Source organism: Geotrypetes seraphini, chromosome 4 (assembly GCF_902459505.1).
Source record: "Geotrypetes seraphini chromosome 4, aGeoSer1.1, whole genome shotgun sequence".
NCBI classification, from domain to species: domain Eukaryota; kingdom Metazoa; phylum Chordata; class Amphibia; order Gymnophiona; family Dermophiidae; genus Geotrypetes; species Geotrypetes seraphini.
In genome coordinates this window covers 269,065,599-269,090,792 of record NC_047087.1, presented here as the reverse complement: position 1 = coordinate 269,090,792, position 25,194 = coordinate 269,065,599, and the positions used below count along the sequence as shown (strand labels likewise).

At 42.9% G+C, this 25,194-nt stretch overlaps 1 long non-coding RNA gene across 1 annotated transcript in view; it reads right to left on the bottom strand.

The window, feature by feature from the left end:
• LOC117358754 overlaps positions 1–24,612 on the bottom strand; it is a 70,362-nt gene extending 45,750 nt beyond the window's left edge. The window contains exon 1 of the long non-coding RNA XR_004539076.1: positions 24,503–24,612. This is a non-coding gene — a long non-coding RNA (uncharacterized LOC117358754). The remainder of the gene's footprint in view (positions 1–24,502) is intronic.
• Positions 24,613–25,194: the final 582 nt, after the last annotated feature.

Sequence of the window (25,194 nt, the reverse complement as noted above, 5' to 3'; positions counted from 1 at the left end):
GGAAACACAGGCAGCTTCCCTCATCCCTCCCTAACGGAGACTGCAGGAGTTTGTTCACGGCCAGAACATCCAATACAGGTAATAAAATTCTGGTTTTTTTCAACAATAACTGTGTACTGTAGTCTTCTTCATGGGTAAATAAGGCATCCCCCCGAAAATAAGCCCTAGAGCATATTTTGGCCTTCCAAAAAAAATAAGACAGTGTCTTACCATTGGGGAAACAGGGTATCTATTTTTCATCAAGTTTTCTTGGCAGAATACAGAAGCACTCATTTTCTCAGTGGTCAATTATGGATGCGAAAGATGGACACAATGGAAACAAGACCTCATAAATCGGGAGACTCTTCAAAAAATCTTAAGATCTGTTGCTATAATAACCTTAAACTCAAAATAAATATACAAAAATCATACAAAATAGTGAATAAATTGCGCTCAGTTAAATTATCACCAAACCACTGGCAATGGTGTTATAAAGTACATCCTAGCACACCCTGCCTGCTTCCCTCAAATAAGTCTACAACAGGATATAAAAATATAAAGGTTCACTTTTCATGTCTTTATAAGCACAGCAATGAACCTTCAACATAGTGTTGATCCACTTGTCTCGTTGTTGCAAATGCAACACTAGCTTTAGAAAACAATCCTGAAATTGCAGGCGAAGGGCAAAGGGTTGTACACTTATTTGAGGGAGGCAGGCAGGGTGTGCTAGGATGTACTTTATAACACCATTGCCCAGTGGTTTGATGTTAATTTAACGGAGCACAATTTATTCACTATTTTGTGCATTTTTTTTGTATATTTATTTTGAGTTTAAGATCTTTTATAGTAACAAGACAGAAAGAAGATTGACTCATTCGAGCTTTGGTGCTGGAGAAAGATTTTATGCGTGCCGTGGACCACCAGAAGAATTAACAAATCGATTCTGGAAGAGATCAAACCAGCTATTCCTATTAATTGCTATGTGCTAACTTCTCCATTAGCACATGGCCATTAGTGCATGAGCCCTATTAGAAATGATATAATAAGATATTTTTTTAAAAAAAAATTCTATACCGTTCTCCCAGGAGAGCTCAGAATGGTTTACATGAGTTTATTCAGGTACTCAAGCATTTTTCCCTGTCTGTCCCGGCGGGTTCACAATCTATCCAGTGTACCTGGGGCAATGGGGGGGGGGATTAAATGACTTGCCCAGGGTCACAAGGAGCAGTATGGGTTTGAACCCACAACCCCAGGGTGCCGAGGCTGTAGCTTTATTTTGTATTGCAGAAAGGGCTCACACACTTAACCATATGCTAATTGGTTAGCATGCAGCAACATAGCTGAGCTAACCAATTAGTGCAAGACATGCCTACTCTCTGCCCCCAGACACACTAAAAAATGAATTCTACTTTTTAGCACATGGGAAGCCTATGCCAATCTCAAAACCACTTTGGGATGCCTGAGCGCACGCCTCAGTAGTGCTCTTTAATCTGCAGCAAGCACATGTACCGTATTTTCACGCATATATGTGTTTTTACAAACCGTGCATAGCCTTGCGCGGTATACGCGTGAGCGCGCTATATATAAATTTTTTTATATAGTTCCCCCCCGACGCACCCCCACCCCGAAGGACCGCTCGCACGCACTCCCACCTGCACCCGCACCCCCACCCTGAAGAACCGCTCGCACCCCCACAGCCTCCCGACCCCTCCCCCATCATGTAGAAGCTCCTACCGGTGTCCTGCTGCTTCCTCTTCTGGCGGTTCGCCCTTTCTCTAACGTCAAGCCCTCTTGCCCCGCCGACTCCCCGACACGATCGGGGCAAGAGAGAGCTCAAGCTCTCTTGCCCCAGTCAACCGCGGCACCCCCGACACGATCGGGGCAAGAGGGAGCTCAAGCCCTCTTGCCCCCCCGACACGATCGGGGCAAAAGGGAGCCCAAGCCCTCTTGCCCCGCCGACTCCCCATCTCCCCGACAATATCGGGCCAGGAGGGAGCCCAAACCCTCCTGGCCACAGCGACCCCCTACCCCCACCCCGCACTACATTACGGGCAGGAGGGATCCCAGGCCCTCCTGCCCTCGACGCAAACCCCCCTCCCCCCAACGACCGCCCCCCCCAAAGAACCTCCGACCGCCCCCTCCAGCCGACCCGCGACCCCCCTGGCCGACCCCCACGACACCCCCACCTCCCTTCCCCGTACCTTTGTGTAGTTGGCCGGACAGATGGGAGCCAAACCCGCCTGTCCGGCAGGCAGCCAACGACGGAATGAGGCCGGATTGGCCCATCCGTCCCAAAGCTCCGCCTACTGGTGGAGCCTAAGGCGCCTGGGCCAATCAGAATAGGCCCGGGAGCCTTAGGTCCCTCCTGGGGGCGGGGCCTGGGGCACATGGTCGGGTTGGGCCCATGTGCCTCAGGCCCCGCCCCCAGGAGGGACCTAAGGCTCCCGGGCCTATTCTGATTGGCCCAGGTGCCTTAGGCCCCACCAATAGGCAGAGCTTTGGGACGGATGGGCCAATTCGGCCTCATTCCGTCATTGGCTGCCTGCCGACAGGCGGGTTTGGCTCCCGTCTGTCCGGCCAACTACACAAAGGTACGGGGAAGGGGGTGGGGGGGTCGTGGGGGTCGGCCAGGGGGGTCGCGGGTCAGCTGGGGGGGCAGTCGGAGGTTATTTGGGGGGGGGCGGTCGTTGGGGGGAGGGGGGTTTGCATCGAGGGCAGGAGGGCCTGGGATCCCTCCTGCCGTAATGTAGTGCTGGGTGGGGGTAGGGGTCACCATGGCCAGGAGGGTTTGGGCTCCCTCCTGGCCCGATATTGTCGGGGAATTGGGGAGTCGGCGGTGCAAGAGGGCTTGGGTTCCCTTTTGCCCTGATTGTGTCGGGGGGGCAAGAGGGCTTGAGCTCCCTCTTGCCCCGATCGTGTCGTGGAGTCGGGGAGTCGGCGGGGCAAGAGGGATTGACGTTAGAGAAAGGGCGAACCGCTGGAAGAGGAAGCAGCGCAGGCGCAGGGCTCACGGAAGGGCCGGGACAGCCAAGAGAAAGCAGCAGGACACAGGTAGGAGCTTCTACATGATGGGGGGGGTCGGGAGGCTGTGGGGGTGCGAGTGGTCCTTCAGGGTGGGGGTGCAGGTGCGAGTGCGTGCGAGCGGTCCTTCGGGGTGGGGGTGCGAGCGGTCCAGCGGGGGTGAATCAGACGTCGGGGGTGGGGGGGGGGCGTCAGGCTTTCAGAGTGGGGACAGGACTTCAAGGGGGAGAGGAGAGTCGGGGCGGGTGAAAGGAGAGTCAGGGTGGCCAGAGGAGAGTCGGGGCAGGCGAAAGGAGAGTCAGGCAGCATGCGCGGTATACGGGTGTGCGCAGTATATAAAAATTTCTGTACATAAATTTGTGTTTTCCGCGCGCTATACCCGTTTTACACGGGTGCGCGTTATCTACGTGAAAATACGGTAATTACTTCCCAAGCTTAGCAAAAGGATCCCTTAAGTGCCTAATGCTGATTTTCTGTGTTAGATACTAATCTATATGGTCAAAACTGGGTGCGAGGATAACTGTTTCGATTATCACTTCTTAAACAGTGAGTCTCTCCTTCCCTCCCAGCTGACTGCAGACATTTTAAACCCTCACCCCCATGTCTCAAGACTGAAACAAAGGACTCACAAATTACCAAATATGTAACCCCCCCTTCCCCCCCGGGTTATTCATACAACTTTTGGGGGGAACAAAACATGCCACATTTAACCACAAACAAGACTTACACATAGTGAGGAAAGGGGAAAAGAAATACAATATTTTAAAGAAAATAGGACAAAAAGGGAATGAACAAAAGAGAGGGTAACAATAAATAAGATCGCAAGGCAGACCCTAAGAAATGAATCAAGACAAGAGTACTAGCAGTTGAAGGCATCTTTAAAAAGAAAGCACTTCAATTTACTCTTGAATCGGTCTAACATGCGTTCTTCCCATAGACCAGTGGTCTCAAACTCGCAGCCCGGGGACCACATGAGGCCCACCAGGTCCTATTTTGAGGCCCTCAGTATGCTTATCATAATCACAAAAAATAAAACAGTTTCTTGATCAAATGTCTCTGTAGCTATAATATTCTTATTAATACTTAGCCAAAAGGAAAGATTTATAAACTATAAAGGAGTTTTACCTCATGCAAAATTGTCATTTCTTTAATAAGACATTAACTATTTTTTTCTAAGGCCCTCCAAGTACCTACAAATTCAAATTGTGGCTCTGCAAAGGGTTTGAGTTTGAGACCAATGCCTTAGATGAATGGGAAGAGAATTCCACAGTTGTGGAGCCATTACAGAGAAGATGTATTGTCGGCATGTATTGATAACCTTAAGACACACCTAGCCAATCAGGTTTTCAGGGTACCTAAAATGAACATGCATGAGATAGATTTGCATGCAGTGGAGGTAATGCATTCAAATTTATCTAATGCATATTCATTGTGAATTTCCTGACTGAGGATTAGACTGGGCTAGAGAAAGGAAGTAGGGAGAAGGAATAGCACCGACATAAAAACACAATTTGTTTTGAGAAATAGGGTATTAGAGGAACGTGGCTGTTTAATTTTGCTGGATCCTTGAAGAACCGTTTTCAGTAGATGCATTATTTATTGATTTCCTGTAAATCCCCTCCCTTAGTTAATGCCCTCTCCATTTCAGTGGCTACAATGGCAATGGGTTTTTCAGAAAGTCATTGAATTTAAATGACCTTTCAATGGGGAAACTACTCATTTTTGCCATCCTTCTGATAGCTTTTACCAAGACTTTGCTTCTCCTTGAAATAAAAGTAGGAAGCAGTTTTCACATAAATACAAAACAGTTAGGTAGCTAGGTAGTCAGATAATATTGATGAATTATTAGATAGTGGTAACAATAAAATATAATGAGTACGCATTTAACATATTTTAAATGCATATTATATTTAATAAAACAAGAAAAAATAATAAAGCAAAATGTGCATTGGAAAGTTGATGCTAATATTTACACAACAATTTCATGTAGAAATGATTAGAATGGGGACAAATTGTAGGTGTGACATTATTGTTAAGTATACATTGTTACATTGTACTGTTTTATAATATTCACTTCTGTCTAGGTTCATGGTTACGGTTTTTCTTTTTCTTTTATTTTGCTCATTGGCCGTTGAACTTATATTTCTGTACTATGTTCCCCTTTATGCAGATGGCCGATGTATTTTTGTTATTTGTGTAAGTTCTGAAATTCAATAAAGATTATTGAACTAAAAAAAAAAAAAAAGAATGGGGACAAATTCATGCATATATATGTACACAGTGGCGTAGCAAGCATTGGAGGTGCCTGAGGCGGTGGCACCCCGTGCCCTCCTCTCCATCCTTTCCGCTCCTTCCACGTACCTCCGGCTCCTTCTCTGCTCCACTGCTCCTTCCATGTCCCCCGCCACACTCATGCCCCCTTCCCCATACCTCTTCACCAGCAGGAGTAGCTTTCTGGCCCGCTACTTGCGCTGGCTTTCCCTCTGACTTCACTTCCTGGCCCTGTGACCCAAAAGTGATTTCAGAGAGGAGGCAGGCCGGTGTGAGCAGCAGGCTAGAGAAGCTGCTCACGCTGACAAAGATTTAAAGAGGTACTGGAGAGCACGAGCATGGCGTGGGGGCAGAGAGGTGGTGGTTCCTCCACAAAAATGGCACTTTACTATACCACTGTACATACAGATGCATATGTAAATGCCAAAATTCTACCTGGGTGCTATTCTGTAAATATGTACATATGTTACATAGCATGTATTTGACAGATGTATTTATTGGAAGTGTAGGTGGAGTTGGGTAGGGTACATACTTACATGTGTGACTTTAATACTGCACGGTACACATGCATCTGCAAACATACGAGGTGCACATATTTATGGTTGGCATAAAGGCTTGCATTTTTCCAAATATGCACATATATACCTGATTACTTTACTATTCTATAAAGGAAATTAGGCAATTAGGCATCAATTAGACAGCTGTTAGGTGCATAATTAAATATAGATACATTTATAGTAGGGCTGCATTTAGCTTTAAACATTTTTATCACAATTGATCTTGCAATTAATTGCACTATTAAAGGTGAGGCATAGCCAGCAATCCACTGGGAGAGGAGAGCACAGGAAGGGACAGGGTCACAGGGGTGGACTGGGGAGGGCTTTTCATTTCCTCTCCCTCCTCCGTCAAATCCACTGCCAAAATCGCAGCCTTGTGCTGCCTCAAAGTAAGGAAGTCAACAGAGTACCTCCAGCCGCTGACACAAGCATTCCATGAGCATGCTTGGTTCATGCACGAACTGAGCATGCTTGGAAAGTACAAGCATCGGTGGCTGGAGGCATGCTGCTGGCTTATTCACTCTTGAGGCCACTTTTATTCACACTTGAGGAGGAAGGGGATGATTTTGGTAGCAGATTTCTTCAGCTGAAAGAGCTTCAGCTACCCCATTAGCCATTGAACAGATACTGAAGCTCGGGGGGAGGGACTGAGCCTAAAGATGTGAAAGTGACAGCTCTATATATTATGGTCATTCCTAAAAAAAAGCAGCAAGTGGATGGATTAGCCTATGGGTCTGTGCAGTGGACAGTGAATAAAGGGAGCCAGGTTCAGTTCCCACAATAACTTTTTTCTTTTCAATAAAAATGTTGAAAAGCAAACCATAGGGACATCTGTCTGGTAGAATTCCTTGTGAACTGGCCACACAAGCATCCTAGCAGTGCAAACATGTAATCTAGTGGTCAATGCAGTGAACTTCACAAAAAGGGACCGTTTTTTGCTTATGAGACTGATGGGTAAGCATACTAACACGGCTAAAATTCTCAATCATTGCACTACACTTCCCCCTCCCCATTCGCGGTTTATGCACTCGCGATTTCACATAATCGCGATTTTTTTCTGGGGAGGGGGAAAACTTAAAAAAACATATTTTTTACCTCCCTGCCGCCTTCCCGGCCTTACCTGGTGGTCTAGCGGGCTTTCGGGGCAGGAGCAATCTTCCTATGCTCCTGCCCCGTGCAGATCGCCATGAGGAAATAGCTGTAGGGAGTTCCCGTCGTAGTCTCAAGAGACTACAGAAACTCACAGCAGCCATTTCCTCATGGCGATCTGCACGGGGCAGGAGCGTAGGAAGATTGCTCCTGCCCCGAAAGCCCGCTAGACCACCAGGTAAGGCCGGGAAGGCGGCAGGGAGGTAAAAAATATGTTTTTTTAAATTTTCCCCCTCCTCAGACAAAAAAATCGCGATTATGTGAAATCGCGAGTGCAGAAACCGTGAATGGGGAGGGGGAAGTGTAGTGCAATGATTGAGAATTTGAGCCGTGTTAGTAGTGGGCTAAATTATGCTTACCCATCGGTCTCATAAGCAAAAAAATGGTTCTCTGAGCACTAAATAGTGTCACAAAGTTTGTGGTGCTAATTATACCAGTGTGTGCATATGTTTATATCTGTTTCTAGTTCAATGCACCTGAGGTAATTATTTATTCCCGAATATATTTGGGTATCCTGCAAATTTAAAGCCTGCCAGGTGCCACCCAAAACATGTTTCCCAACATGCCCCCTTGCTACTTGGATGAACCCAGAAAAAAAATAGCAATTTTGACATTTTGTTAAGAAAACCGTAATTTACCGCTTTGTGATGCTTTTGAAAATGAGCCCCAGAGTCAATAACACCTCAGGCAGGCAAAATTATTAATTTTTTTTGTGAGAACATATACATTAATATGCTGTTTTTAATGTTAGTAATTGAATGCAGACCTCATTTGTATGTCTTTTTTTTTTATTTATTTATTAAATTTTATCAATTGTTACATCATATAACAGATTTAAGCAAATTAAACAATATAAAGAAAATCTCTCACAAATAAAACAATAATAATCATCAAGTCCACATTATTGGGGGCTGGCTATTTCTGTTGGAGCTTTACAGAAGCAATAATTAAGCATCAACATATTTAACTTTAAAACACTCTAGAGTCAAACAAAAAAATTATCATCATTTTCATCTTTCCATCTCAACCTCTGCATTAATAATAGGCAAAACATCTAATTTAGGTTTATCTATAAGAAAATTATCTAAATGAGTTGGATCTAAGAAAATATATTTGTTATCTTGATATACCACCAAACACTTGCAGGGAAACTTAAGAAAAAAATGAAGCACCTACACTCAAGGCTTTATCCTTAAGTTGTAGGAATTGCTTCCTCCTGTATTGTGTTTGCTTGGAGACATCTGGAAAAACATTAATCTGTTGACCACAGAACACAGAATTTTTATTTAAGAAATACAATTTAAGAATATCTTGTTTTTCCATCTCAGTCCTAAATGTGACTAATAATGTTGCTCTTTTGGCTATATAGTCTTTAGATGACTCAAGAAATTGGGAAATATTCAAGCTATCAGGAGACACTAATTGATCTTTCCCCCCTTCTTCTGAAATCTTTATAATACTACTAGGCAAATAGTAAAGATTGTCTGGGGAAAAATTTTCTAAGCCAGTATAAGATGACACATCTTTTAAGTACATTTTAAGTAATTCTAAAGGAGAGAGAAAATGAGATAAAGGAAAATTCAGAAATCTGAGGTTCCTAGATCTCAAAGCATTCTCCATTTTTTCCAATTGTAAATGTAATGTATGTCAATAACATGGCCTGTTAACCTGAGCTAATTAGCACGTTAACAGCCTATGTTTATGCACTTTCATACAAGAGTCATACACTTCTAGCTAACTTCCCCCTTTTTAGTAAGCACGACAGCGTGGGCCGGCATGGTAAATGTTCCGATGCCCCTAGGAATTGAATGGACGTTGGAGCATTTGCCTCATGGCACTTGACTATGCAGGTTAGTAAAAGGAGGGGCCTTTGTTTCTTTGGAAAAAAATCTTTTCAAATGTTTAGGGGTCCTTTTACTAAGGGCTCCTTTTACGAAGCCGCATTAGCGGCTTTATCGCACGCACATTTTTATCGCACGCTAACCCCTGCGCTAGGCGAAAAACTGCCTGCTCAAGAGGAGGCGGTAGCGGCTAGCGTGGCCAGCAAATTAACGCGCGCTATTATGTGCGTTAAACCGCTAACGCTGCTTCGTAAAAAGACCCCTAAAGCGCACTAACCGATTAAGTGTGCGCTAATCGATTTAGCGCATGCTAAAGATTAGTGTGCCCTACATGTTACGGCGTCCATAGAATATAATGGATGCCTTAGCATTTAGTACGCGCTATTCTTTAGCGTGTGCTAAATTGGTTAGCGTGTGCTAAATCGGTTAACACGCGTTAGTAAAAGGACCCCTTAGTTATTTGTATTACTGTATAATTGCCTTCAGGTATTTCATTTTTTCTTCAATTTGTGTTTTATTTGCAATATACCACTAATAATAAACTTGATATTACCTATAGATGAAAGGTCACTGAAGCTTAGCATTATCTCTAAGTCAATGACATGTTTACTTATCAGTTTGAAAGAATACAGTGAATTAAGTCAGCATTATATCTGTCAGATGTTAATTAATAAATTAAAAACAGATATTTTTGTTTCGGAATTGCATTTTTTTTTAAATTCTTAATCTAGGTGCAGTGTTTCTTGTGGAAATGGTAGAGGCTTAGCTGAGTTTCCAAAAATTTTCTAAAGGTTAAATTTCACATAAATGAGTGTAATAATTAATTTCAAGCAGTATTTAGCATAATTAGGTACAATGGGTCTTAAAAATAGAAAAACCGTGAAAATACGCTGCACACCGATGCAGGCATTCTGCTCGCGCTGGAGCAGTTAAAAAGGTATGGGGAATGGGAAGGGGGTACGCGCATGGCAGGGGGGCAGGGAAGATGGCAAGGGAGGGGCGCCATTGCCCCGGGTGCCTCTCACCCTTACTACGCCACTGCATAGGTCCATCAGGCCCAGCACCTTGTATTCAATATGTTCCCTCTGAGAGATTCCTGAGGTAATTAAAAAGTCGTAGGATAGGAGCCAATGACCTGTTATAGATTGAGACCTGGTTAGTTCTCAGCCCAAATTCTGATTGTTATTTTGCCACTGTAGCTGAAAAGCGTGTTATTTTATTTTGCAAAGTGCCAATTTGCAGAATCATAATGCTATGTTTTGACATTGTTTCCAATCACTGATTGAACCATGTCAGCAAAAAGTGTGGAATTTTCAAGTATGAAACTCTGAGCCGTCATGAAGTTCCTATTCCTTCAGAAGAAAACGCCAAAAGAAATCCATGAATATATAATGCAAACACTGAGTGACAAATGCCCATCTTACTCCACAGTGAAGAAGTGGTGTACAAACTTTCAGCATGGCGATTTTGAGATCAAAGATGCAGCAAGGTTCTGGAGGCCTCAAACGGTGTCAACTCCTAAAATTGTTGACCATGTCCATGACCTAATTTTGGCAGATTGACAAATATCAGCTAAAACAATTGCTGAGACACTACAGATATCCAGGGAACATGTTAGTGTATAATCCACGAGCAGCTGGGTATGCAGAAGCTGTCAGCCAAGTGGGTGCCCAGGTGTTTGAATGCTGATGAAAAATGAAGTGGACACTTCCAAGTTGATTGCGCAGCATTTTCAGCTAGCTGATGCCAACTTTTTGGAACTAGTTACTGCTGATGAAATATGCTTACACCACTATGATCCTGAGACAAAACAACAGTCCTTGCAATAATGATACTCAGGTTCTTCAAGGCCAAGGATCGATTAGTCACTTGCCTGCCTAGTGCGAAGGTGGTGGACCTCAAGCATCATATAGATGGGATTTTAAATAGTACTGTGGAGGAGCCAGCTGTCTTAGTACATGTAGGCACCAATGACAAAGGAAAATGTTGGAGGGAAGTTCTGGAAGCCAAATTTAAACTCTTAGGTAGAAAGCTGAAATCCAGATTCTCCAGAGTAGCATTTTCATAAATGCTCCCAGTTTCACATGCAGAACCCAAGAGGCAGATAGAGCTCCAAAGTCTCAATGTGTGGTTAAGATAATGGTGCAGGGATGAGGGATTTAGATTTGTTAGGAACTGGGCAACCTTCTGGAAAAGAGGGAGCTTGTTCTGAAAGGATGGACTCTACCTTAACTGGGATGGAACCAGGCTGCTAGCACTAACGTTTAAAAAGGAGATAATGTAGCTTTTAAACTGAGATGAGGGGGAAAGCCGACAGTCGCCCGGGAGAGGATGGTTCAGTGTAAGACAGTGGTCTCAAACTCAAACCCTTTGCAGGGCCACATTTTGGATTTGTAGGTACTTGGAAGGCCTCAGAAAAAATAGTTAATGTCTTATTAAAGAAATGACAATTTTGCATGAGGTAAAACTATAGTTTATAAATCTTTCCTTTTGGTTAAATTTTAATAATAATATTGTCATTTATAGCTAAAGAGACAGATGATTAAGAAACTGTTTTATATTACTTTTGTGATTATGATAAACATACCGAGGGCCTCAAAATAGTACCTGGCGGGCCGCATGTGGCCCCCGGGCCGCGAGTTTAAGACCACTGGTGTAAGGTATCTTTGGAGGATACTATTGAAACAGGATATTCAGGGAGTCCCAGTCCCTTCTCTGACGTACGGGACTGTGGCAGAGGGAATGTGCTGCAGAGGCTGATGGCAGCCTGCTAGGATCGCTACAGATAACCGGTGATCCACTGCAGGCTGCTGCTTTGAAGGTAAGACAGGGAAGCTGGGAGAGAGATGATGGATAATGGGTTGGAGGGAGGAAAGGACTAATCTAATTACACTGCAGGCCAGCTTTGACACATGGGCCAGAATTTGACACCCCTGATCTAGAATCTCTGGCTCTTGGCCTTTTAGTTCAGAGGGGATGCTTCCCTCTAAAAAGCCAGTAATGATGGCCTAGTAGGAAAGGGACCCCTGGGGACACCTCAAGGTCAGTAGTGTAGTGGGAGCAGGCTCAGGCCAGGGAGGCCCTTGAGAGCAAACTCAGGGTAGGTAAATGGCTAATGAAGTGCCTAAGGCTGTGAGGTTGAGCATGCTCTTGGGACCATTCTCAGGGTAAAGCAGAAGGCCTCTGAGGCACATTCACTGTCCAGGGCCCAGCAGCAGAGCAGCATATAGGAACAGGCTTGGAGCAGAGTGAACCATGGGAGCCAGCTTAGTACAAGATCTTTGGGGGTACAGTTAGTGCCCAAGACCCAGAAGCAGAAAAGGTATTGAGAGTGCAAGCGGCACATAGAGCACAGCACTCAAATACCACTGGAAACAGAGTATCCTGGGAGTACAATCAGCACTCATAGCAGGGACTGGCCAAGCCAGACTGATTTGGCCCTCACTGAACATCCTTAAGCACTGGTCCGGAATTCTCCAGCAAGAGAGTGAGATCTAGATCTGATGAAGAAGGACAAGGGGAAAGACTCAGTGAAGTAGCAAATGGGACATTGGTAATCCTAACACTCTAATAAAAGACTTATAAAGGAACGGAAAAATGTGTTCAAAGCTGCCACATCAGCAAAGAGATTAACTGGTTCCAAGAGAACTGTTTAAAGGTCAATTAGCAGGTTGCTTATTGAATAGCATTCACTCTGAAGGTTTAAGTTGATTATTACAAATACTTCTCATTAACAAATGTCTTAATGTTTTTATATAGCATAAATTATAAATTGTTTTAATCAACTAACATTTCAGCAAGCCTTGTTTATGCTGGTCTTTTTTTTTTTTTATTTTCTAGGGAGATACACAACAAGACCTGACGATTCCATCAAGAAAAGATCTGAGCCTGCTGGCTGTGAGAGTGGATGCATTTTCATGTTGTGGTCCAGAAGAGTGAAATAGACTCCCGTCTTACATTAAACATTAAAAAAAAAATTGGATGCCTTTAAGAAACTGTTGAAAAGACATCTGTTTTGTTGTGTGAAATAAACAATATGAGATGTTGGTTGGTTAAAATCTAAGTTGTATTAGGTTGCTTGAGATTGATTCTTAGTATAAGAAAAGTGATTATATTGCTATTATTGTCAGGCTGGTATTTTATTTTGATTTTAAGCTGAATATGATGTACAGTGGTACCTCGGTTTACAAGTGCACTGGTTTGCGAGTGTTTTGCAAGACGAACAAAACATTTGCAAAATCAGCGCCTCGGAAACCGAGCGTGCCTCGATGTACGAGCACACCCCTCCCTGCGCGATCCGGCACCCTCCCCACTCGTATCGCCCCCCCCCACCGCGATCCGACATCCTCCCCGTACCCATCACCCACCCGAACACATCACTTACCCCCCCATCTGGCACCCAGCACCAGCACCAATGCACAGGACATGCCGGTGCCGGTGCCCAAAGATCTGTCGTCCTTTTTGCTGGGCCTTGAGCATCTGCTCAAGGCCTTAGATCCTGCTCTCTCCGAGATTCTTGGAGATCTCAAGAATCTCAGAGAGAGCAGGAAATAAGGCCTTGAGCATGCACAGATGCTCAAGGCCCAGCAAAAAGGACAACAGATCTTTGGGCACCGGCACCAGCATGTCCTGTGTGTTGGTGCCGATGCCAGGTGCCAGATGGGGGGTAAGTGATGTGTTTGGGTGGGTGATGGGTACGGGGAGGATGTCGGATCGCGACGGGGGGGGGGGCGATTCCGGATCGCGGGGGGAATGGCAGATCACGCGGGGGGATGGCGGATCATGTGGGAGGGGGCCTTCGTGAGCGGGGAGGAGCAATGCCGGTTCTCAGGGGGGGGGGGGGTAAGAGCAGTGCCACTGGCCTCGGGGGTAGGAACAAATCAAGCGAGTTTCCCTTACTTTCTATGGGGAAACTCGCTTTGATATACGAGTAATTTGGTTTACGAGCATGCTTCTGGAACGAACTATGCTCGTAAACCAAGGTACCACTGTATATTGGTTTGTTTTTTTTAAGATGTCTGAAATGTCTTTGAAATACTATTATATGTGTGCTGTTGTACTTTGCCTTGAATAAGGCGGATTATAAATAAACAAACCACAGACCATAAAGTAAGGAAATCCTACCTGCTAACACTTTTCTTTAGCAGGTGGAGACTCCAGGTGCAACTATTCCAGGACCTATCGACGATTGTTCAAAGGAGACTCCAGTCAGGTCAGCCCTGGACCCAGGGTCACTCACAAGGGGGTCTTACATTTTAATATTTATTTATTTATTTATTCATTATTTTAAAAATTTCTATACCATATAAGGCCTATACAGTTTACATAAGAACATGCATAAAATTGGACACTACATGCATGTTCAATAAAGGAATGAACATTTTGCTCTTAAAAAAACCTCTCATCCAAATTTTTAAAAAATCTATTGCATTAAAGCATGAGCAGGTAGTAACATTTATACATTATCTCGTCATAAGAAAGCATTCACAGTTGTGTTTTCAACAGTTTCTTAAAACCCAACCTAATTGCACAGAAGTGCAGAGATCCCGGCAAATTACTCCAAAGCTTTGCACTCCCTATTGACAACATGATGTCACCAATTCAAGAATGAGAGATTGGCATCCTACTTTGAGATATACCCTATTTGTGTATGTTTTCAATAGTACTGTTCTTGGATCTTTCTCAGCTAATAGAGAAGACAACAAACAAAAATAACCACTTAGCTCAGGGGTGCCCACACTTTTTTGGCTTGCGCGCTACTTTTAAAATGACCAAGTCAAAATGATCTACCAACAATAAAATTATTAAAAACACAAAGCACACTGTATGCAGAGAAAATGGTAATTATCATTTGTATTTGGGAGTTTTTTCGAGGTCAAGGCAGATGACTAAAATATGCAATGTCACCTCAGTAACAACTATACAATAATAGACAGATATACCCCCTCTCCTTTTACTAAACCGTGATAGCGTTTTTTAGCGCAGGAAGCTGCGCTGAATGCCCCTCGCAGCTCCCAACGCTAAAAACCACTATCACGGTTTAGTAAAAGGGGGTCATAGTGCAAAATATAAACAACAGATATAAATTCTCAAAATGGACACATTTTGATTACTAAATTGAAAAATAAAATCATTTTTCCTACCTTTTTGTCTGGTGATTTCATGAGTCTCTAGTTGCACTTCCTTTTTCTGTAAATCCAATATTTCTTTCTTTCTGTTTTTCTTTCTTTCTGCCCCCTCCCCTTTTCTTTCTCTTTCCCCCTGCCCCCCTCTTTATTTATTTCTTTCTTCCTATCCTTACCTGTCTTTTTTTCTCTCTCCCCATGCCCCCCCAAGCCATCGCACCGATTTCTCTACTTCCCCGATTCTTTTTCTCTCTCCCTGATGCCCCCCCCCCAAGCCACCATGCCGATTTCTTCCTTCCTCGCCGATCCAGGCCAGGTGCATACATGCGCCGGGCCCAGAAGACTGGGAGGAAGGAAGAAGATTGCAAAGGCAACACGATCAACTCGCGTTGCCTTTACATAGAAACATAGAAAATGACGGCAGAAAAGAGCCATAGCCCATCAAGTCTGCCCACTCCAACAACCCTCCCTCAATCTACACTCTATAAATCGTCCCCAAGCTGCCCTCCTTTATGCTACCCTCGTAGGGATCCGACGTGGGCATCCCATTTATTCTTAAAATCTTGTATGCTGCTGGCTACGATCACCTGCTCTGGGAGCTCGTTCCAATGGTCCACCACTCTTTCAGTGAAGAAGTACTTCCTGGTATCCCCATGAAATTTACCCCCCCCCCCTGATTTTCAGCGGATGTCCCCTTGTGGACAAGGGTCCTTTTAGAAGGAAAACGTCGTCTTCCACCTCTATGCGACCAGTGATGTACTTAAATGTCTGTATCATATCTCCCCTCTCCCTACGTTCTTCGAGAGAGTATAGCCGCAACTTGTGCAGCCTGTCTTCATACAAGAAATCCTTGAGCCCCAGGATCATCCTGGTGGCCATTCACTGAACCGACTCAACTCTCAGCACGTCCTTACGGTAGTGCGGCCTCCAGAATTGCACACAGTACTCCAGATGAGGTCTCATGCTTCTGCACAATAGCATAATGACCTCTGGCTTCCGGCTAACAAAGCTTCTACGGATACATCCCAGCATTTGTCTAGCCTTGGATGAAGCCTTGTCCACTTGATTGGCTGATTTCATGTCTCCACTAATGATCACCCCCAAATCCCGCTCTGTTGTAGTACTGAATGGTGAAACCTTCTCGTATGAAGACAGGCTGCACAAGTTGCGGCTATATTCTCTCGAAGAACGTAGGGAGAGGGGAGATATGATAGAGACATTTAAGTACATCACTGGTCGCATATCGACCATTTGGGTACCCCTGACTTAGCTAGTGGGAAAACACGAGGCAAGCCAGTTCCTGCTCCAAGGTCTGGCTCACTAAAGAAGCTAGGAGAGCCTGATGAATTCTCACAGCAAGGAGTTGTTACCTCTATGCACTGATGCAGTGAACAAAATATAACTAAGTTGGCAGGGGCTATCCTACACAATTAACCAGGACCCCAGAGGAATATGATGAAGTTGAAACACGGCCCATGTTGGGTCCGTACTTCTCAGGCCTATGTGGATTTCGGATTTTTACATTTACATATCTACCCACTAAACTTTGGCATCACGAACATCAGTTTCACAGTTTTCTTCCTTTAGTTTTCAGCTAACAGAGAATACATTTGTAAAACTCTTTCGCTTTTTCCTCGTCAGCTTCTACATATTCCCCTCATCAACTGGGTCTCAGAGTGCCACTTTTGTACGTCCTCCTGGCAATAACAAATCTTAAAAACAGTCTGATCTTATATTTAGCTATTTTTCTTCCATTCGTATCTTTGCACTCTTGACCAATTTCCTAGCTTTTCTTAGCTCATCCAGACAGGGGTTAACATTCTGCCTCCTGTCTGCTTAAACCATGCTGAGCAGGCCCAGACCAATGTTCCCCAGCAATTATGCAGACAATGCTGCTCAATATTGGCTCTGACCACTATGGCACTGTTCCCGCTGGGGGGTGTACATAAAAATTATACAGGCACCACGGACATTCATTCTGCCTAAGTGCTACATGTCAAATGTGTAATTTATAGGGTTCGCACAATTGTCGTTGCGCTCAGTTGTCTTCACGCAATTGTCTGCACACTTTTGTCTTGCGTGCATTTGACTTGCCACCAATTTATAGTGTTCTGTAAGGTATGCATATAAGTGAAAGGCACACCTGTGTCCCACTCATGCACCATATAGTTGTTTACTCTGCTGCAGTTACATGCTACTCTACAGAATATATTCTGCGTACTTAAGTATGCAATTATAGAATTGCCTTCATGCTTGTAACTAAAGACATGAAGAATTAAGGCCCATACTCTATAAATGGCGCCTTAAGTTAGGTGTCGGCTCTCTACCGGTGCCCAACTTAAGTGGCAAAGCCTAGAGGCACCTACAAAGCCGGCGCCTAGATTGCAATTTCAGGGGTGCCTCAGAACGCTTAAGGTTGAAGTAGATGTGGCTAACACCAAAAATAACCGTAGGTAGCCTTAGGCGCTTCCTTAGATGCAATTCATGCCAAACTTAGGCACCAGAAATGTAGGCCTTGAAAACCCTGGCCTACGATTCCAGCACCACTGTTTGAGGTAGCTACAATTCTACAAATGGCACCTTTGTGTGACTGACAAGCGATTGGCAGCTGTTTTTTAGGTGGTCGCCAATACCAGCACCATTGGTAGAATCTGGCCCTAAGTGATTCTCCAAGATCACAAGGAGTGACAGTGGTATGTGAACCTGGTTCTTGGGCTGCTGCTTTAGACACTAGGCTTCTCCTCCACTGCCTTGTTTCCTTTTAAATGATGACTGGAAAAGGAAAAGTGAGAAAGACTCAAGTAATGTTTCTATAGCAACTTTGTGTCACTGGAATGCTGGCATTAATAAAAAATGATTTAAAAGGTAGCGGCAAGATATTTTCCATATTGACAACAGAAAGCGACTTCCAGAATTTTCTAAGGCAGTGCTGTGCAAAACTTCAAAGAAAACAAATGCATTCGTAATTAATAATACAATGTTTATTCCAGAAAAAAAGTGATAAATGTAAAAAAAAATTTTGCCTAAACATCTTTTGATGGGTTTTCTAAAAGATAATGGAATGTGTTCTAGCAACAACACCTTCCATTATCTTTTAGAAAACCCATCACAAGATGTTTTAATAATTAAGGGAATCTTTTATTAAGCTGCCACATAAAGTATCCTTAGCACACCCTTACACAGAACTTTCCCACACACTAAGGCCATTTTTACCCTCACCAGAAAATGGCTGATTTTCCATTTCCCAATGAATGGCCATACAGAGCCATTTACTAAAATTAGTGCCTGAGGCCTAACTATCACCTATTTTGTAGGCATTTATGTTGTACGATTGGTCTGCATGCTTTACTATCATTTTTTGGGGAGCCCTTTTCCTGCTCATTTTTATGTATAGTTTGTAAGATTTGGATGTGCCGTAGTTTGGCTGTATATTAATTTTTTTGATAAAGAAAATCCCATGCTAATCAGTTAGCATGAGATAATGTGGCTCTGCTAACTGATTCATGCTTCATTTTGGTGTTTTAAAAGTTGGCAGCGATTCTCAAATGCTGATCTGAAGCCAGCTTGGCCTCTTGTTTCTACCGCAGCCTCCTTCTGAGGAAACAGGAAGTACTGAGAGAGAAGAGGCCAGGCAGTTTATGAATCACTGCTTTCTAAGACTTTTGAAACACCAGAGTGAAGCTTGGCCTAGGGGAAAGGGGTTGAGGATGGAAGGGGGGAAATACCGGACCATGGCTGCTGGAGGGGTAGGGAAGAGAGGGGAGCAAACAAAAAAGTGCTGGCACAAAAATCTATGCCTTTTGCTGTTCTATGTTACTATAAAGCCATACATTTTGTATGCCAAGTTCTCTGCAGAGTGAGATTAGCTAATAGTTTTGTTTGCATTTAAAATATATTTACACTGTCCATTGTTATTTCTTTATTAGTGTAACCTGAAAATTTAAAGTTATATTTAGTTCTTCATTCTATCCTCTTACAGAGTGAAGCTTGGCCTAGGGGAAAGGGGTTGAGGATGGAAGGGGGGAAATACCGGACCATGGCTGCTGGAGGGGTAGGGAGGAGAGGGGAGCAAACAAAAAAGTGCTGGCACAAAAATCTACTGTTTTTAGTATTGCTATGCATATATGCCTTTTGCTGTTCTATGTTACTATAAAGCCATACATTTTGTATGCCAAGTTCTCTGCAGAGTGAGATTAGCTAATAGTTTTGTTTACATTTAAAATATATTTACACTGTCCATTGTTATTTCTTTATTAGTGTAACCTGAAAATTTAAAGTTATATTTAGTTCTTCATTCTATCCTCTTACATTACTATACCATAGTTTGTTTCCTTATATCTTTCATGCTTTCTAATATATTGTTTATCTAGAGAGAGTTATTGGGCTTTGAAGGTCATGACTGATAAGAGATCATATCAACAGACCTGGAAAGACTCAGCTCAATTCCATCTCTGTGATCCATCTCTGAACTGCATTACCTACTGCAGGACTGTTCCAGCTACTATTGTGAGGATGAAGATTCTAACGACATTTACAGGTCATAAGAGATGTGATCACAGGGCCAGAGCTGATATTATCAGCATACTAATTGATTAGCATCTTCATGATATAGGAGCCATTAGTGCCTCCCAAATAGGACATGGACAGAATTCCAACAAATAGATAAAATGTCTGTTTTACAAATTTACTAAAAATGAACTTGGTACAGTGGTCTTCACTAATTTTGAATCCAAAAGAGCTGGAGAGCTGCCAGATATCTTTCCATGGGAGGCTGCAACACTGCTGATCAGTATTTGTTAACATTTACCCACCTGCAAACATTTTATCGAGGGTTTCCTCAAGGAAGTGAGCATTTCCAAATACATTATTTTTGTACACTAAGAAATAATGCCTTGGCCTTCAAGCATGTGACATTTCCTTCCACTCTTTCCCTTTCAGTCATGAGCTTGTCTAGAGAGGCAAAGAGCAGCAGAAAAAAAATAGAATGATGCTGAGGGGTTGGTCTAGAAGTTTCCAGAGGGTGTCATTAGCTCCTGGGTCTTACAATGATGAACACTGGCTTAGTGCATAGGAAACTCCTGCTTTGGAGCATGGTAAATCCATTTATTAGTAACCCCAAAATGTCAGTGGTTATGAGTGGAGATGTAAGAACATAAGAACATAAGCAGTGCCTCCGCCGGGTCAGACCATAGGTCCATCCTGCCCGGCAGTCCGCTCCCGAGGCGGCCCAAACAGGTCACAACCTGTCTGAATCACCAGAAGGGGCTCCCTTGCCACCTTGGTTTCTCATTGAAGTCCTATCTTCCCATCGTAGTCCTAACCCTCCGGTCTTGCACATGCACAACCTGTTGGGTTTCTATACTTATTACCTTCTTGTCTTCCTCAACGTAAATCCTAAACTTTAAACTTCACACTTAGGACTTTGTCTGGGGAAGAAAAAGACTTCAAGGGCTCGATGACCTGCTAAGACAAGTTCTAAATTCAGGTGAATGAGAGCCCTTGAAGTCTTTTTCTTCCCCAGGCAAAATAATCACAAGTCCTAAGTGACATTTTGGTGTTATTAATCTATGACAAAGTTTTTTTTAGGAATATTGTGTATTTAAATCCATTTACTAGTACAGTTTAGTAAAATGGCCCCACTACAGAGAAAGCAATTATTTTTGCTTATGTGAGCAATTATAAAATTAACCCCAAAAGGGTAACATAGTAGAATAATAAATGACAGCAGATAAGACCTGAACAGTCCATCCAATCTTCCCACTGTAAAGTCTAGCCAGTAATGTTCTCATGTTCCAAGTTACTGGAGTTCCCATTGATGCCCTCCCAGCCCATCCTACACTGAATCACCATATACTATATGGAACATAGACCATGCAAGGCTGCCCAATACTGATCTTAGTTCTATAATTTATACCATTCATTTTCTAATTAGAGATTCTCTGTGCTTATCCCATGCCTTTTTGAAATCTTTCACTGTTTTTCTCTCCACCACTTCCCTTGGGAGGGCATTCCATGCATCCACTACCCTCCCTGTGCAAAAGAATGTCCTTAACGTTTCTCCTAAGTCTTCCTCCCTACAACAATCATAAAAATCTCACCTAAGCCCCCCACTACAAATCATCTTTTTATTTGACCAAACGAGGGTCCTATTTCTAGCAGTGAATGCAGCAACTCAGAAATACATCATTTAAACACATCCGATGTTGTTTCAAAGACAACAGGTCCCAAGTCAAAGTTTATGTACTCAGTTGTCAGAACTCACTCAGAGGGTGGTGGATACATGGAACGCGCTTCCAGAGGCTGTGGTAGACAGGAGCACATTAAATGGTTTCAAAGAAGGTTTGGATAGATTCCTAGAAGAAAAAGGGATTGAGGGGTATAGATAGGTATAGACCACTACTCAGGCAATGGGCCTGATGGGCCGCCGCGGAAGCGGACCGCTGGGCAGGATGGACCTATGGTCTGCCTCAGCGGAGGCAACTTCTTATGTTCTTAACTGAATTCTAAACCTAATTCATAAAACTTTCCTGCAGGTTCTTTTATTATATGAAACACACACTTCCCACTTATCTTAAAGTGCAAATGCTATTCTATGTACACAGGAATCGGCCTCAGTAACGGAGCCTACGCGTAGTCATAGTCAATGACTGGGGTATTCAGCGTAGTTTGTTTTCGCTCCTTTTTCTCCAGTCATTGGCCATATTCCCGTATATTTATTACAAAGTATCCAGTTTATTCAATTTTAATTATTAAAAACTTCTAATAGTTTAATCTATAATTTATTTTTTATATAAATTTTCTTTTTTATCAGCTCACATTAAAACGTTTTTTAAATATTTTTATTGTTTTAACACACTCTCATTTCTAAGTGTATTTGCACTATTTCAGCTCTGAGAAGACTACCATATCGAAACTTTGTCTTAGTACTAAGACTGCTGCTGAACCAGATAGAATACGGCTTGTTTCTTATATACTTGGCCCTGATACAGTGGGTTTGAATTGCTACCCACGAAACGTTGGCCACGTTGGCTTTCCTTGAAACACAAGCGCTGACAAAAAAGCTAAGTGATCTTTGAATAGCACTCATTATATCTTTTGCTATATATAAGGGAAAAAAAAGACAAACTTTCGATATGGTAGTCTTCTCAGAGCTGAAATAGTGCAAATACACTTAGAAATGAGAGTGTGTTAAAACAATAAAAATATTTAAAAAACGTTTTAATGTGAGCTGATAAAAAAGAAAATTTATATAAAAAATAAATTATAGATTAAACTATTAGAAGTTTTTAATAATTAAAATTGAATAAACTGGATACTTTGTAATAAATATACGGGAATATGGCCAATGATTGGAGAAAAAGGAGCGAAAACAAACTACGCTGAATACCCCAGTCATTGACTACGACTACGCGTAGGCTCCGTTACTGAGGCCGATTCCTGTGTACATAGAATAGCATTTGCACTTTAAGATAAGTGGGAAGTGTGTGTTTTATATGATTTTGTGAAGTTCCCACTAGGGTATTTCAATTTAGTCTTTTATTATATGGTCAGCAAATGTGATCTAATGGTCATGGAGCAAAGGATCTTCTTCCTGGCTCCTGGAACCATGGAATAAGCACATTTCTACTTGAAAAATAAGCCTAAAGTACAGAGCCTGGTTGTTTTCATAAATGTTGTATGTATTAAGGATAGAAAAAGAGAACAAATGATTTAACTATTTGTTGACAAACTCTATATACTGTAAGAAATATATCTGAAAGATAATTTATTCACTCAAAATGCAATTCCTTTCATTAATAAAATAGATGTAGCTACTCTCTTGAGCACTGTGTATTATTGGTCTGATCTCTCTTTCTCGAGATGCATGAAATTTTTATGAGTTTAGGTTTAGAATTCAGTTCTGACAACTTACTTACAGTTTTGACAACTGAGTACATAAACTTTGACTTGGGACCTGTTGTCTTCGAAACAACATCAGATGTGTTTAAATGATGTATTTCTGAGTTGCTGCATTCACTGCAAACAATAGGACCCTCCTTTGGTCAAATAGAGAAGGTTTGTAGGAGGGAGGTTAAGTAAGATTTTTATGATTGTGATATTACAATTAAAGATAACCTTGCAACCCACATGTATGAAAAACATACTTATTGCTATCCAATCTTACACGCACACACACATTCAATTACAATTTTGAACATACTCCTGTCGATTTACAGGTTCCTGAGTATGATGTGGTTAAAATCAAAGCAGTTAGAACATAAGATTTGCCGCTGCTAGGTCAGACCAGTGGTCCATTGTGCCCAGCAGTCCTCTAGTCAAAGACTAGCACCCTAACTGAGACTAGCCCTACCTGCGTACGTTCTGGTTCAGCAGGAACTTGTCTAACTTTGTCTTGAATCCCTGGAGGGTGTTTTCCCCTATAACAGCCTCCGGAAGAGCATTCCAGTTTTCTACCACTCTCTGGGTGAAGAAGAACTTCCTTATGTTCGTACGGAATCTATCCCCTTTCAATTTTAGAGAGTGCCCTCTCGTTCTCCCTACCTTGGAGAGGGTGAACAACCTTGGAGAGGGTGTCCTTATCTACCAAGTCTATTCCCTTCAGTACCAGTTCACCAATTATATACAGTGTGGCCACTGGGCCCTCGACTAGGCTGATAGCGCCCCGAGTGGACCGCAGGAAAACTGCGCTGGCATGCTGCTCAATAAGGAGACAGTCCCTACAGGCAAAATATAAAATAAAACAGTCAAAAGGAAACCAGCTAATTAGTCAGAATCCTATCCAGGGTTCTTTATTCCACCAAAAATCAGAATGGCAAACAAGACACAAAAAGGAAAAACTCAAAGCAAAAATCCTGGTCAGCAAATCAGGATATACAAAGTCCCTGTGCTATAGCAAGTATAGCACAGCTTCCTGCAGCTAAGCCTCACCTGGGCCTAGGCCTTACTCTGGAGAGAGTTAATCTCACTTAGCACGGTGTAATAACCTTCACTGCATTATTTCCACCAAACACACAAATGCAAAAAGGAAAAATTCAGGAGGCCCTCGGCTCTGTGCAGCTGAGCTGGGGCAGGAGAACTGCCAAGTTTGTCTTCACACAAATATTAAAATATTCCCACCTGAGATCTTGACAAACTTCTCCTACTTTAGAACAGTTCTCAGTCCCTGTACATTACTGCATTCAAACCAAAAGCAATGCAGTTAAAAAAAACCCAAAACATTTCTCCAGTAAAACAAATTATGAAAGCACTAACAACAGTCCTTTATAACATTACAGCTAAAGAGCCCCGCCTCCACCTGGGGCCTTGCACTGGGCCTCAGTAGTGCTGTGGATCCAGGTAGCAAAAAGGAGAAAGTGAAAAACAAAAACCTCTTTCCCACTAAGCTGCAGGCTGTAACACTAGCCCTGGTAATTGTCCATACAAAGCTTCAAAACAGCATACAAAAACAGTGGCTAGCTTGGGAAACTTCTCAACAAGAAAACACAGTTTTTCAGTTAGTGGCCTTGCATACAATATCTATTTCCATTGCTTCATGTTCTGGAAATATCTGTTTACAAACCTCCATTTCTTCTACTTGAGGTGTGACCTCCACTTCCATGAGGTCCAGGTTATTCAGTTGCTCTGGTCTGGCTGACTACTGAGCACAGGAGAGAGGAACCTTTCCCTTCCTTGTCCTCTCCCACTCTGAAGAGAAAGCTGCTGGCTTTTCAGAGTGAGAGCCACACCCTTCTCTCAGTGTGCCTGCACTGTTCTGAGGCTCTCTTGGGCTCCCCCTGTGGATGTTCTGGTAAATGCAGGGTTTTCTCACAGGAGCATTCTGCCTAAACCTATAATATTCACAGGTTTGGAGATAAACCTTGCAGAGCTGGGCTGAGTGTCCATCTCCTCAGCTTCTGAATAGTCAGATAGGACTTAATCTTCAGCGGAATTCTCCCTAGTGTAGTCAGGGAACCTAGGCTGCTGGGCTTTGTGGGGCTTGGGAACAACTTTCCTAGCCCTATTTCTGCCTCTCCTGGGGTTTCTAGCTGGGAACATGTCAGGCACAAAGTCTGACTGGTCATAAAAAGGCACTTCTTATGGGTAATACCCAGAGTAACAGTGAGTTGTAGTGGGAATCAAACCCTATTCCTTTGGATTCCAGGCTTCTACACTAGCCACATGATAACAGTATAACATATTTTTACTATCTTCTGTTTTCTTTCTTTGCTTCTACAACTGCAGCACTTAGAATTTACATAAAGCTATATTCTA